At 40.1% G+C, this 12248-nt stretch overlaps 1 protein-coding gene across 6 annotated transcripts in view; it reads left to right on the top strand.

The window, feature by feature from the left end:
* NDST2 (N-deacetylase and N-sulfotransferase 2) overlaps positions 1-12248 on the top strand; it is a 126732-nt gene that overhangs the window by 70295 nt on the left and 44189 nt on the right. For all 6 annotated transcript variants that reach the window (XM_063163784.1, XM_063163781.1, XM_063163783.1 and 3 more), the window contains one exon: positions 5240-5299. The gene's annotated coding sequence lies outside the window, so the exon portion shown is untranslated. The remainder of the gene's footprint in view (positions 1-5239; positions 5300-12248) is intronic.

Here is a 12248-nt window from a genome sequence, read left to right as displayed (position 1 = left end):
GGAGGCAGTGGCTCTGTGGCAGGATGGAAACTGACAGTCATTCAAGATTTCTCTATCTAATACATAAATCGTAGTTGTTCCTTCTTCAAGACTCTTCTTTGCTTGTTAAAGAACAGTCACAAAGGGTGGGAGTGGAGAGGAAAAGGGAAGAGTAGCAATGGAAATTAATCAGCTGAGAAGGCTGCGTCCTTCCTACCACCTGATGAGAGCAAAAACAAATGAGAACCAGGAGAAATCTTTTTGTAATATTGTAGTCATTCCCCCTTTCTTTACAAATTTCTTCTCACGAAGGTGACATGATTTCAGCTGCTAGGTTGTAGCACTGGGAAGAAGGCTACAGATAGCTTTTTTCCCATTGGCCTTGGCTGCAGTTGGTTTGCTTTTTTGCTTGTCTGGTGGCCTACAGCTAAGCTGATGGCAGGAGAGAAAAGGGCAGAGGCAAAGGCAGTGTCACTCTTTGAACACTTCACTGCTTGTATTGGCCTTTCTGAAAGTCAGCCTGCTGAAGCAGTCAGGGCCACAGGCATTTCAGAGCAGCGTGGTTGCAAGCACAGCCATGCTGTGGCAGGCAGGGCCTGGGCCAGCTGCCCTTTGTGCCATGAACAGGCTCCTAGGGAGGAATCCTTTCCTTTGTGCACAGGCAAGGTGATGCCCTGGAAGGACATACAAGATCTGAACTAGGGCATTGGATGAATGATGAACTGTACTAAGCCATTTGCTTAACATTATCAAAGTGATCATAAAACCTTGGAATATTCTCAGTTGGAAGGGACCCACAAGTATAATTAAAGTCCAGCTTCTGGTTCTCCATTATCAGGTGGTTCTGCCTTTTTCTTCTGTTGTGAAAAATTTGCTGGTGTATTACATTGAAGACAGCCCTCATACCAGAGGGAGAGTAGCAATTTAAGGGATCGGATCTAGGACTTTGAAAATTGGACTGCTTTCTCTTGTGAAAAATACAAGTTCACTTGAGAGCTTCAGTGTGTCTCAGAAAACACTTACCTTCCTAAACCAATTCTGCTGGATATATGTGAATGAGTATTAAAGGAACTATAATGGAATCACAGAATGGAAGCCTCAAAGATCATCTCATTCCAACCCCTCTGCCATGGACAGGGACACCTTCTACTAGACCAGGTTGCTCAGGGCCCCATCCAACCTGGCCTTGAACACTTCCATGGATGGGACATCCCCAGCTTCTCTGAGCAACCTGTTCCAGTGTCTCACCACTCTCACAGTAAAGAATTTCCTCCTACTATGTTTGAAGCCATTCCCCCATGTCTTGTCACTACATGCCCTTGTAAGTAGTCTGTCTCCATGTTTCTTATAGACTTCCTTCAGGTACTGGAAGGCCACAGTTAAGTCACCCCAAAGTCTTCTTTTTTCCAGGCTGAGCAGTCCCAGTTCTCTTAGTTTTTGCTCACAGCAAAGTGCTCCATCCCTCTAATCATCTTGGTGGTCCCCCACCTTTTGGACTTGTTCCAACAGGTTGATGTCCTTCCTGTACTGGGTATTCCAGAGCTGGATGCAGTATTTCAGGTGTAGTCTCAAATAAATATGTTAAGGTAGATGTGTTCATGTCAGAACACATCTGTTTTGTTGTCCGATGTCCTTAATTAACTATTTCAAGTATATCCTTGCTGCCTAGTTTCCATTTCTTTCACTTGAAGATGGAAGATTCTGGCAATGAATGCAGTTTTCTGCATGGTCCTTTTTCTTGAGGATTTGCAGTTTCTGACAGTAATATTTTCTGATAATTATTCCTTGGTTTCACTCATTCCCAGATAGCTTTGTCTTTCTTCTTCTCCTTCTCTATGTATATTTTCCTTTTTTCCAGTTTGATTGCTGCAGTCCATCTATACTCTACTTCCTATAACCACTAGAAAGCCAGCCCTATCTTTGCTCATCTTTTTGCAGCTTTGAACTGTAAAACTGCACAATTCTAATAAAGTATTTGTTGAAGGAATACAGACCTTAAGTCGCTGTGGTTTCTATTCTGAATTCTATTTTTTTGCGGAAATTAACTAAAATTTCCACCATTTTGTAAGTAGGGCTTTCTATTCTGTGTCCTACTTTCTATTTCTATATTTGTTTCTCTTCTCATATTCCTATAAATATTTGCATGTTTTGACTATATCAAGCTATATTCTCTTTTCCCCATGTATGCTTTATCATATATTTTTGCTGTATTTTGGGCTTTTAAAATTATTAATATTTAAGCTAAGGACAGTGTTTCTTTGGTAATTACTACAGAGACATACAGGGTAGAACTGTTGTCTGTCTGGTGTGACTTGGATTGTTTGCCCAGACTGAGGATAAGGTCTTCATGGGAAAATAGTTCTGCCTGGTTGGGCTCCTCTGTGAATACTATTATTCTGACTAAGAGGACCCTGTTATATTTGATTAGTGTAAATATTAAGGTTTTTATGCTTAAAAAAACCAAGTACCCTTCTCATTTTCCTGAAAGCTGTTTTATCTTGTAATGGTGAAGGGGGACCACACACATGCTCTCATATGTGTCATGGGATTTCCAGGCAGCATCTGTTATACTGAGATTTGGCCTTTATTTTTTCTGGAGTAAAAAAGTAAAGTGAAACTTCCAATGTGACTGGTGATTGAAGAAATAAAGCTGTCAGGAATACAAATGTCACTGCTTATTGAGTCTCTGTATGGTACACACCCTGACTAACAGGAGTTCCTGCAGGAGCCTGCCTGGCTGGCATACAAGCTCCTGAGCTTTCCCACTCCACTGTTATGGCTGGTAAATTTGCAAGTAAATACAAACATGGGAAAAGACACGATGCTTCTAGAGTTAATGACATCCTCCCAAAATCACTTAATTGTGTGCTAGGCAGAGTTTTGTTTCCATTAGTAAATGCTTTGATGCCTAGAGATGAAATGTGGGGTTGCCTCTTCTGTTCAGCATTTGGGAGCTGGTATTAAGCAGCTGTTGATAATGGTGTAATGTACACTTTGTGCTGAGGGCTTTGCAAACATACAGATCTGTTTGCTTCTCAGGGATGACATAGGCACAAGAGTATGTATGGAGGAGGGAAATGGGAAATCATTAGGTAAGTTTTTTGCCACCTCACTTGGCTTTCTGTGGAAATGACAACCGTGTCATCCCTTTCACGATGACTTCATGCTCCTTTAATTGAGGTTCTGTAAAATAAATCTTGTAGCAAAATCAGATTTGGCCAAGTCCAGTCTATTTTACTGATATATTTTTCTGTCTGGTTGATAATATTGCTCTGTTCTTTGTGTTTAATCACTTATCAAGTATTGCATTCAGTTTAAATTCCCTGTTATGCCATTCAGCTGGCATTAAATTCTGCTACCTTCTTACCAAGCTCTGTTGCATTTCTACTTGTATCTGTTTTGACATGCCCTAGTGGAGAATTGGCACAAAGAGCAGTTTCTTCACCTCCTTCCTATAACAATTTTCTGAGTTTCTGTAAGCAGGAGTAAGTTTAATTTTTAAAAGCTAAAGACAAAGTTATTTGAAACTTACGTTCCTCTCTGAGCGTCTCCCCTGTATTTGCTATCTGTTAATTCTTTCGGGTTTTTTCAAGTTTTCTGTATTCTGGAAAGTAAAATCAACTAGATCAGAGCGATACTGTATCCTGTTCCAAATCAGCATCTTGGTAATAGTTTACACCAGAGAGTGCAAGATACTTTGCAGTGAAACAGAGAGCCAGCCCCTATGGGAAACTTCTATTAAATGCTAGTAGCTGGGTGTTGGGGTATCTACTTGTGTGGGTCTTACCTACTACCATGAGGGTAGAATTTTATAAATTCTGCTAGTAATTAACTTCCTAATTTGACTGTTTTTCTCAATGACTCTCATGGGATTGTACTGTGAAAAAAATGTTTCTTTAGTTGTCTATTCTTTTTACAGTGAAATCAAACATTCACATCTCCTGTAGTTTAGTTGTTTTGTGGTTTCATCTGGCTGTTCCAATGTTTACACTGGTGTTTTGGGATCTGCGGAGGCCAGGCATGCAGGGCTTCTTATTCTGCTTTCTCAAACTATTTAATGAAGGAAGACAAGAATTATAGATCAAAAGAAAAGAGAAAAATTGTGTCCTGCAGAAGGATAGGTGATTTTTTTTACTAAACTAATCTTTATCTAACCAGGAAAGAGGAGAAACTTTTGCTCTTGTAATTATGTGAGGAAGGCAGAGAGCTGGGTGTGCTTCGTTATATTTACAGGCAGGGCAAGTGTGGTTCTTGTTCAGTAATTGGCTGTAGAGATATTAAAGATTATTGGAAACTCAAAGGTCAGAACTTTTGCTGAATCAGGGTCTGTGTGAACTGGAAGGCTACAGAGGTACCTGATGTGAAAGATCTGACTTCAGAGGCTGTCCAACAGGTACAGTAAAATTAGAGCAGTCTAGTCTGTGCCCCTCCCTGGGGGTGTTGGTGACTCGTGAGACGCCCCCCTGGCCAGCTGCTCCCTGTGCCTGGCTCAGTGTTGTGTACACAGACACATTTCCTGAGCTTCAGCTGAGCTTCACAGAGTGCTGCCATCCCTGTGATCACCAGCCAGGCAGAGGTGTGGAGGAGGGTGTGACTCCCTCCTTGGGGTAGCCTGTTTTTAGTTCACAGTATACCTAATTTTGAAGGCTTTGGGAATAGACTACACAGACTTTGTCACACCATTGAAGTTTTACTGAACTGATTTAGCTGTGGCTAAGACAAAAGAAGGTAACGTGTTATAGTTTGCTTTGTTGGTTGTTTCAAAGACGACAATATTAATGAACAGGTGTGAGAAATCCCTTTCAGATTGTGCTGGCATTTCCAGTTCTCTCAACTCATACTGAATTTGCTTGTTCTGTGAACTTTTTTTCCTTTGTGATTCTAAATCCAGGATCCTGGTTTGTTGACTGGGGGATTTTTCCCCCCTGCATTTTTCACTTCTCACCTTGCCCCACTCTTTCTCACTCATGCACAGTTGAGCTTGCTGCAGTGCAGCCCTGTGTCATTGTCTAGTCATTGCCAACATGGCTGTTGTCAGGGCCTCCATCTGTCCTCATGTCCTGTTTAGTGTAATGTAATCATTACCTTGCTTGTGGAGAGCCCAAGTGCTCCTGCTAAGTAAATGTTTACCAACACTGCTGAAGGCTAACTTAGGGAAGAGAGAGAGGGAAAGATTGTTTTAAATGTTGTTTTCTTTTTTTTTTTTTTAACAGAATCTTGTTTTAAATTTTGTTTTGTTTATTTATTTTTTTTAAAACAGAACCTTGTTCCTGAGTGAAGCAACTGATGAGTGTTTTCCTCCACCAGACTGTGATCAAAGGTAAGTGCACAATCTTTTGCATTTTTATGGACTGATATATTCAGATTTGGTGAGGGGAAGGCCTCAAGTCCTCCTGAGCAGTCTCATGTCAGAAAAGAGACGTGGATTTAGGAGGAGGCTAGACTATTTTGCTGCAGTGTGAAGGTGCACTCTCTTTCATCCCTCTATAAAGAGTTGCAGAGGAAACAATTTCATGTCTCTGGTCTTCAGTTGTACTGTTGTCAGCACAAAGTGGCAGATGAGTTAACTTAGATCAGGAAGGAACTTCTGATGCAGTTCTGGGACTGTAATACTGTGATAGGACTGGGTTGCTTACTGCAAAATATTACTTTATTTAGATGGAGTTATTACTTCCATACCTTCTGGGCAAAATATGGGGCAATGTCATTCATTATCCATTAACTCTGCCTTTGAAAAGAAATGGGAAGGATGTGGGCTAAAAAGCTTTTAAAGTTTCAGGTTTTGCGTTTCACAGAGTCTCTGACCCATGCATAACAGCTGTAAGATCCCTTTGGGAATAACTATTTATGTTCCTCCCAGCATACTGGAACTGCATTGATGACTTAAACCCACAGGAACTATCATAAATGTAATTAAAAATTAAAAGTAGAAATACTGGATTGGTCAAAGTTCTGTGCTGAAGGAAAGGAGTCCTACTTTCTTTCTCCCCTCTTTTCTGTCTGGATGAATAGTGAGGGAAGGTTATTCTTGTGGAGTTTATTTTGTATATATGTTTGAATACTGCACTCTAATGTAGCAAAAAAGCACTGTTCTGCCAGGTTGTCTGACGGAAAACTTGCAGAGATTCAGCCTCCTGTAATATTTATGATTTTCAGGTGCTAATATACTTACAAAAGTGTTAATCCTGTCTTAGGAGTGGAAGTTCCTACAGTCAGTGCAGTAGAAAGACTGATGATGCAGTCCAGTGAAAGGTTCTTAGATTGTTTTCTTGGAAAGACAGGGATGATTTAGTTCTGTATGTGTGCTGAACAAATCTGATTGAAATACTTTTTCATGCCTTAAAGAGTGCTGTATGGATTTCTCAGATTGCTTTATTTGAGTAGACCACTATGGCTTTAACTGCAGAAAATCGGGGGCAGAGAAGGGAGGGTGGAACTGCTCGTGACTTAGGCAAGTAGCCTGGGTTTATGGAAAGGAGATTACAGAGCTGGTGCTTAGTGCTGAGTTCCAGTGTACAGTAGCTGAGGTGGTGAGGAAAGGAAACGTGGATATGCTGAAACAAAGACTTTGGGCTCTTTGAGCCCTACATAGGCCACAATTCTAAATTCCTTTGTATGTCAACCAGAAGCTGAACTTCACTGAATTTTCCTGTTAAGACTCTGATACTGTTGCCCAAATGAAAGATTTCTTCCCAGGCTGATTTCCACCCAGGTCTCACTTTCTTTTGGCAGCCACTCACACTGCAGCTTTATGCTTTTTCACAACCCTAACCATAACCCTGATTTTTCTACAGACATGTAGACAAGAGTCCTTAGGTCTTGGTTGGATAAAAGGATTTTGGAAGAGAGGTATGACCTATGTAGGTGATGTGGCCTTGTTATCATAACTCCTTCCAGTGTGATTCAAATACTAAATCTTGTCTCCTGTAAACTTTTTATCAGTTTTGCAGGTGATATTTGCAGAGAGACTAGTAAAGGAACAAAAATTACTTGAAATGTGTGATACATGTTTGTATACTTGCAGTACATTCTTGTGAAGAGTAAACTGGTAGAAGAAGCTGCAGCTAAGATTGCAAACTCGAGGTTTTAAAAAGAATAAATTGCACAATAATTTGACGTGGAGTAGAATGAGTGTGTAGTGACCACATTAGCATTCTACTCAGTTTGAATAATGATATACTTCCAGAGACATTTGGTGTAACTTTCACATTAATAGATATTTATAATAAGTGAGAGAGTCAAAATATTAATGGAACACTTCATGTGTTCTGCTAGTGTCAGTGTGTATATGACAGCATGGCTAGAAGAGCAAAGGGAGAGCAATGTTTGACTTAAGGTAGAGCCACAGTAAATTGCTACTACACCACTGATTTCATTGACACAAAGGGTAGAAAATGGGACAGACAGTAGAAATGCAGAAATTATAGGAGATGGAAAGGGGACCATGCAGTTAGAATATACAGCCAGGCAGTCCATACAGAATCCATTTCACTCTACATAAAAGCAGAGTTATTGGAAATTTTAAGTTATTATTATTAATTTAAAAGTGGAATTTAGGCTTTCCTTGTACTGGTACATGGTTAGTTCATCCTTAGCAATACTTACTAATTGCTTAAGACTAATGTCTTAATGCTTCTTGCCTATGCCAGCAATATCCCACAGTTAAATTACAGAGAGTGCCAAAATGCCTGTAGCATACTTTTCAAAAAACATTTATTTTCCCAAAAGTCTTTATTTTCCTGTGAGATATCTCAACTCTATTCAGTTGTAGCAGAAATAGAGGGGCAAATAACTTCTTTTCTATTATATTTTAACTTTTTCTTGTTCCTACCTGTGTTTGTTTTGTTAGTTGGTTCTAATGAGGATTTGTCTGCCAGGACAGTCACCTTTGCAGTCACCAGTTCTTCATCTCCATGTCTGGAGCACATTGCAGTAAACCAGTTCCTCTGAAACTTTGTGGAATTGACCTAATATTATCAAAGGGGTGCTGTCATCGAAGCATCTCCAGAGGTGTGCTAGTTTATTTAAATAGTGTGCCTTCATGACATTGTGCCACATTTATTCAATAGGGATGAATTCTAGTGCTTGGACAGGATTTAGTTTTAAACATTTCAATTAGCTTATTGGTCTGACGTTTGAGAACTGGCACATTCATTGTGGATTTTTGCCAGCTACAATTTACATCATTTTTAAGGATTGGCTATTGCTGAAGATGAGTCTGTCAAGTATTAAATATTAATACAAAAATTAATTAACTACCTGAAATTGTAAGCACTATGAAGTGGAAAGGCCATGTAAGACTAGTAACTGCATAGCCATACCCACTAACCTCGTTATCCTTTCCTCCATTTAAGCATACTTTGTCCCCAAGTGGGCCTTGGAGATCTGTGAGGTAAGAAATGTGAGCACAGCTGAACAGAAACAAATAATTAATTACAAAGCAGAAGGGCATGACTTAGGGTGCTTTGTGGGGGCCTGTTCCTCCCTTCTGGATGTATCATCTGTTTGTCAATTGAATGGCTTAACTCTGACCCTTTTTACCCTGTTCATCATGCATTTTAAATGAATATCATGGCTGGGGAATGCTGCGTTCAATATATTAATTTTCCCCTCCCTTAACATGGAAGATTAAAAGTAACACATTATTGTTAGGTTTTCTTCTATAAATGCAGATGCATATTCTTCCTTTCTTTCACCTTCTCTCACAAAATGATTCATGTGCTTAATATATTACAAAACTCTGTTAGTCTCTCAGATTTTATTTACTGTATCTGGTATTAAAGTTGTTGGTCCAAGGATCCACACCAAACTGCCAAGGTCTGTCTGAAGGCCATGCTTAAAGGCTTCAGAAATCAACTTATGTTTTGATTATGGACAACTTGGAGGGCTTCCCAGAAAAGACCTGGGCAGCTGACAGTTAAGAGATGAATATTGCTTCCATTGATTTTTACATTTGTTCCTGCAAGCGCTATGCACCAGCCTGTTGTGAGTGTACAGCACGAGCTAGGAGCTGAGGTAAGTCAGAAGACAAAGGTGACCCCAGTGCAGCAGTGCCACCACTGATGGGGCACAGTTCCACAGGGTCTGAGCATGGCAGGCAGAGCTGGCCCCTAGTGACAGGGTTTGTTGACACTCCCAGCTAAGAGGGAGCAATGAGGTTCCATCCAGGAGTTTAAGATGGGGCTGGAGACAAAGCAGCATTGTGGGTCCAAAGGCCACCCAGGAGACAGGGCCAAAGACAGAGCTGGGTTCACATTACACCATGTATATGAGGGATCTTTCCAGAAGAAGAGCTTCCTACAGCCTAAGTCAGTCCAGGAGGTGAAGCCAGAGGCAGGGCTGCAGACTGGTGTACCTGCAGCAAAGTTCAGGCAGAGAGCAGGGGGCCAGGCCCAGCCTTAAATCAGAGTGCAGAGGGAGTGTGTGGAGCTCCGCTTGAGAGTAGTCCATGTCATCAAAGGCTGATGGTGCCTCAGGTACTGACACCTTTAGTTTCTTCATGGGATGAAGGGTTGTTTGTTCCCTCTACTGCCATCTCACACAAATTTTAATTATATAACTGGTACCAATTACAAAGCCTCTTTGTTTCACTGAAGAAAAAGAAAAGTTTTCACTCACATGTTTTTTCTGGCTTCAGAAATTGTTGCCTTGCTGGATAGGCACTCATTCCAAATGGAGTGGACAGTGGTTCACTTGTCTCCTGCTGTTAGAGACAGAGGTGTGCTTTTAGGATACAGACCTTTTGCTGTTTGTTTGTTTTGCTTTGTTTTGTTTCTCCTCTTAATTCCAACATCAACTACAACCAGAGTGGCAGGAAGGACCTTTTCAAGAACCACTCTTGTTTTCTGTTTCAGTGCCAGGACAAAAAAAAGGATAATGTGATATATCTGTCTTTGATTGAATTTCAGGTAGGGTAGATTTCACCAGAGGTGACATGAACATTCAAGCCAACTAGAAATTTACCAAAATACGTGCAAATAAAATTACTTTATTGAAGCTGAAGAGATTCTACCTACTCAAGTCTGCAAAGTTGATCTCCTTTCTCTGCTCAATCCCAGCCTCCATTCTGGCAATGTTTACATGGCTTCTTAAGGCAATAAGCTCTTGTTGGGTTTAATTGTACTCTTCCTTGTGCTTTGGGTGGGTCTCTGTTATCCTTAGTTAAAGAGAAGATTCAGGAGAGGAAACTGTTCTTCTGTTAACAAGCAGATATTGGCTGGGTTAAGTGCATCCTTGAATCTTCTATCCCTTCCACAGCTGCTAAGATGCATGAGAAGTTTTACCTTCTCCCTTAGTGATCCCTAGAAAATCTGAGTTGTGCCCAAGTATCTTTTTGAAAAGAGCTAAGGTAATATATACTCTCTATCAATATTTGGGTGAGGAAGAAGGGAGAAACTCAAAGGAAATAAACTTTTTTCAACTAGTAAGTGCAGTATTTAAGTACCTCAATAGTAATCTATCTTTGCTGGAAATTTTTCAGGGAAATTTACACACAAATATGTTTGGTCTTCACTGGCTTCAGTGAGAATTTCAAGATTTATGGGACTGGCTACATTATATCCTGTGTGTTGTCTTCAACTGTGAATATGGTAAATTGAGTTAATGAGATGGTGGACAGAGCCCTTGGGGGGACAAGGTCTGTGAACAGGGTAGACTGGGGATGGGGAGGGTGTGTGGGTGTGTGTGTGTGACTGAAGAACTTGGGTGAGTAATTCTTACTTGGCACTTTACCATAAACCATTCTAGATTTATGTCTTTCTCTCTGGAGTTTAAGATAGAACTATCAGTGCTATTGTGTCATGATGACTTACAACTAAGGCTTGATCAAGAAAAAAATTTCAAATAATGTAAGCTAAGCACATGTCTTACTGTGTCTTGGTAGCCAGAACCATTTAGGCCTTCACTATTTCTCAGGTGAAATCAGTGTGAAAACCATAATAAACCTGAGGTATTTTGAAAAACGTGTAACAGAAAAACATACCCTTTAAGCATGGCAGGGCATGAACAATGTGTTTTGTCCAGCTGTTTAAAGTCTTAATGAAAATTCAAGTAAACATTGTAGTATAGCTCAATGAATGAGAGGCATCCGAGAGGATTATCAAGTGTCCTGCTTTATGAAGTTAGGATTTCAGTATATGTCTGTTAGCAGATTTGCTTGGACAGTTGGATTTTGCTATTTTTTTATTTAATGTTTCAAGATTGGGTTATTTCCAATCTAAGGCCACTTAGTTGAAGCGTATTTACTTTGGTATCATGTGCTCTTTTAAGCTGATATAAAACACAGCAAGCAGTTTGGATTTTATCAACATCTTAGAAATTATGCCATTATACAGTATGACCCTGGTGAGGTGGAAATACTGCAAATACTGTTAACATTTTTGTAAAAACCATGATTCTTTTTTAAGGTGTAGGGACTCTAAAAGACATCTTTCTTTCTCTGAATTGTTGATTCTGATTTTTAGATGAGTTTTCCAGATTATGGGTGTTAGAAGTAGAGGAAAGATACTGGCTGGTCCATAAATACTGCAGCATGCACAATTTCAGTGACAGCCAGTGACAGAAGAGAGACTTTCATCTGAATCATGACTAGATATTTTGAATTAGTTTTCATTTTTCTGGGCATTACCCTCACAAAAATTACCTTTTCAATCTGTTTTAATTCACAAATCCAAAAAAAAAAATTACCTAATAAAGATACCGACACCTTTACATGGAATTAAAGCTTCTGAGGATTGGCTTAATTTTCTTGGTGATGTTTTCTTGGACCCCTCAGAAGTAGTCTGCTGATTCTGGTGGAGACCCTCTGCTCTGGTGTTGTGTGATTCTGCAGTTGTGCTCCTGCTGTCTCTGTGATTAAAATGCATTGAGTAGCAAATATAAAGATCATGCAGTAGTGTCAGAAAGGCCTTGTATATCACAATCAGCACTGGGCATGTTATTGAAAGACCTACAGGGTTATCCCAATGAGTAGGAAGCTGCCTGGAAGGGGAGACTGTCCTTAAATGGAGCAGCAGTAGAGACTGTTTGTTAACTGGTAGTAATATTCGTAATTTCCCCCTTTGTTTCCAGGGCTCTTTGGAAAACATCACCACAAGCCAACACTGTGCAGAGCTGCATTATTGTGTTGTGGTAGGGTAATTAGGACTGAACTGTGTAGAAAAATACCATTGAAATCTCACCAGAACTACCTGCTGGCATGAAGACTGTAGTTCATGTACTTGCCCCTAAATGGTGCTTAACCTCAATTGGGCTAAGTTATTCCTCTGGTT

Source organism: Melospiza melodia, chromosome 9, assembly GCF_035770615.1.
Source record: "Melospiza melodia melodia isolate bMelMel2 chromosome 9, bMelMel2.pri, whole genome shotgun sequence".
NCBI classification, from domain to species: domain Eukaryota; kingdom Metazoa; phylum Chordata; class Aves; order Passeriformes; family Passerellidae; genus Melospiza; species Melospiza melodia.
This window is presented reverse-complemented; position numbering and strand designations above follow the sequence as displayed.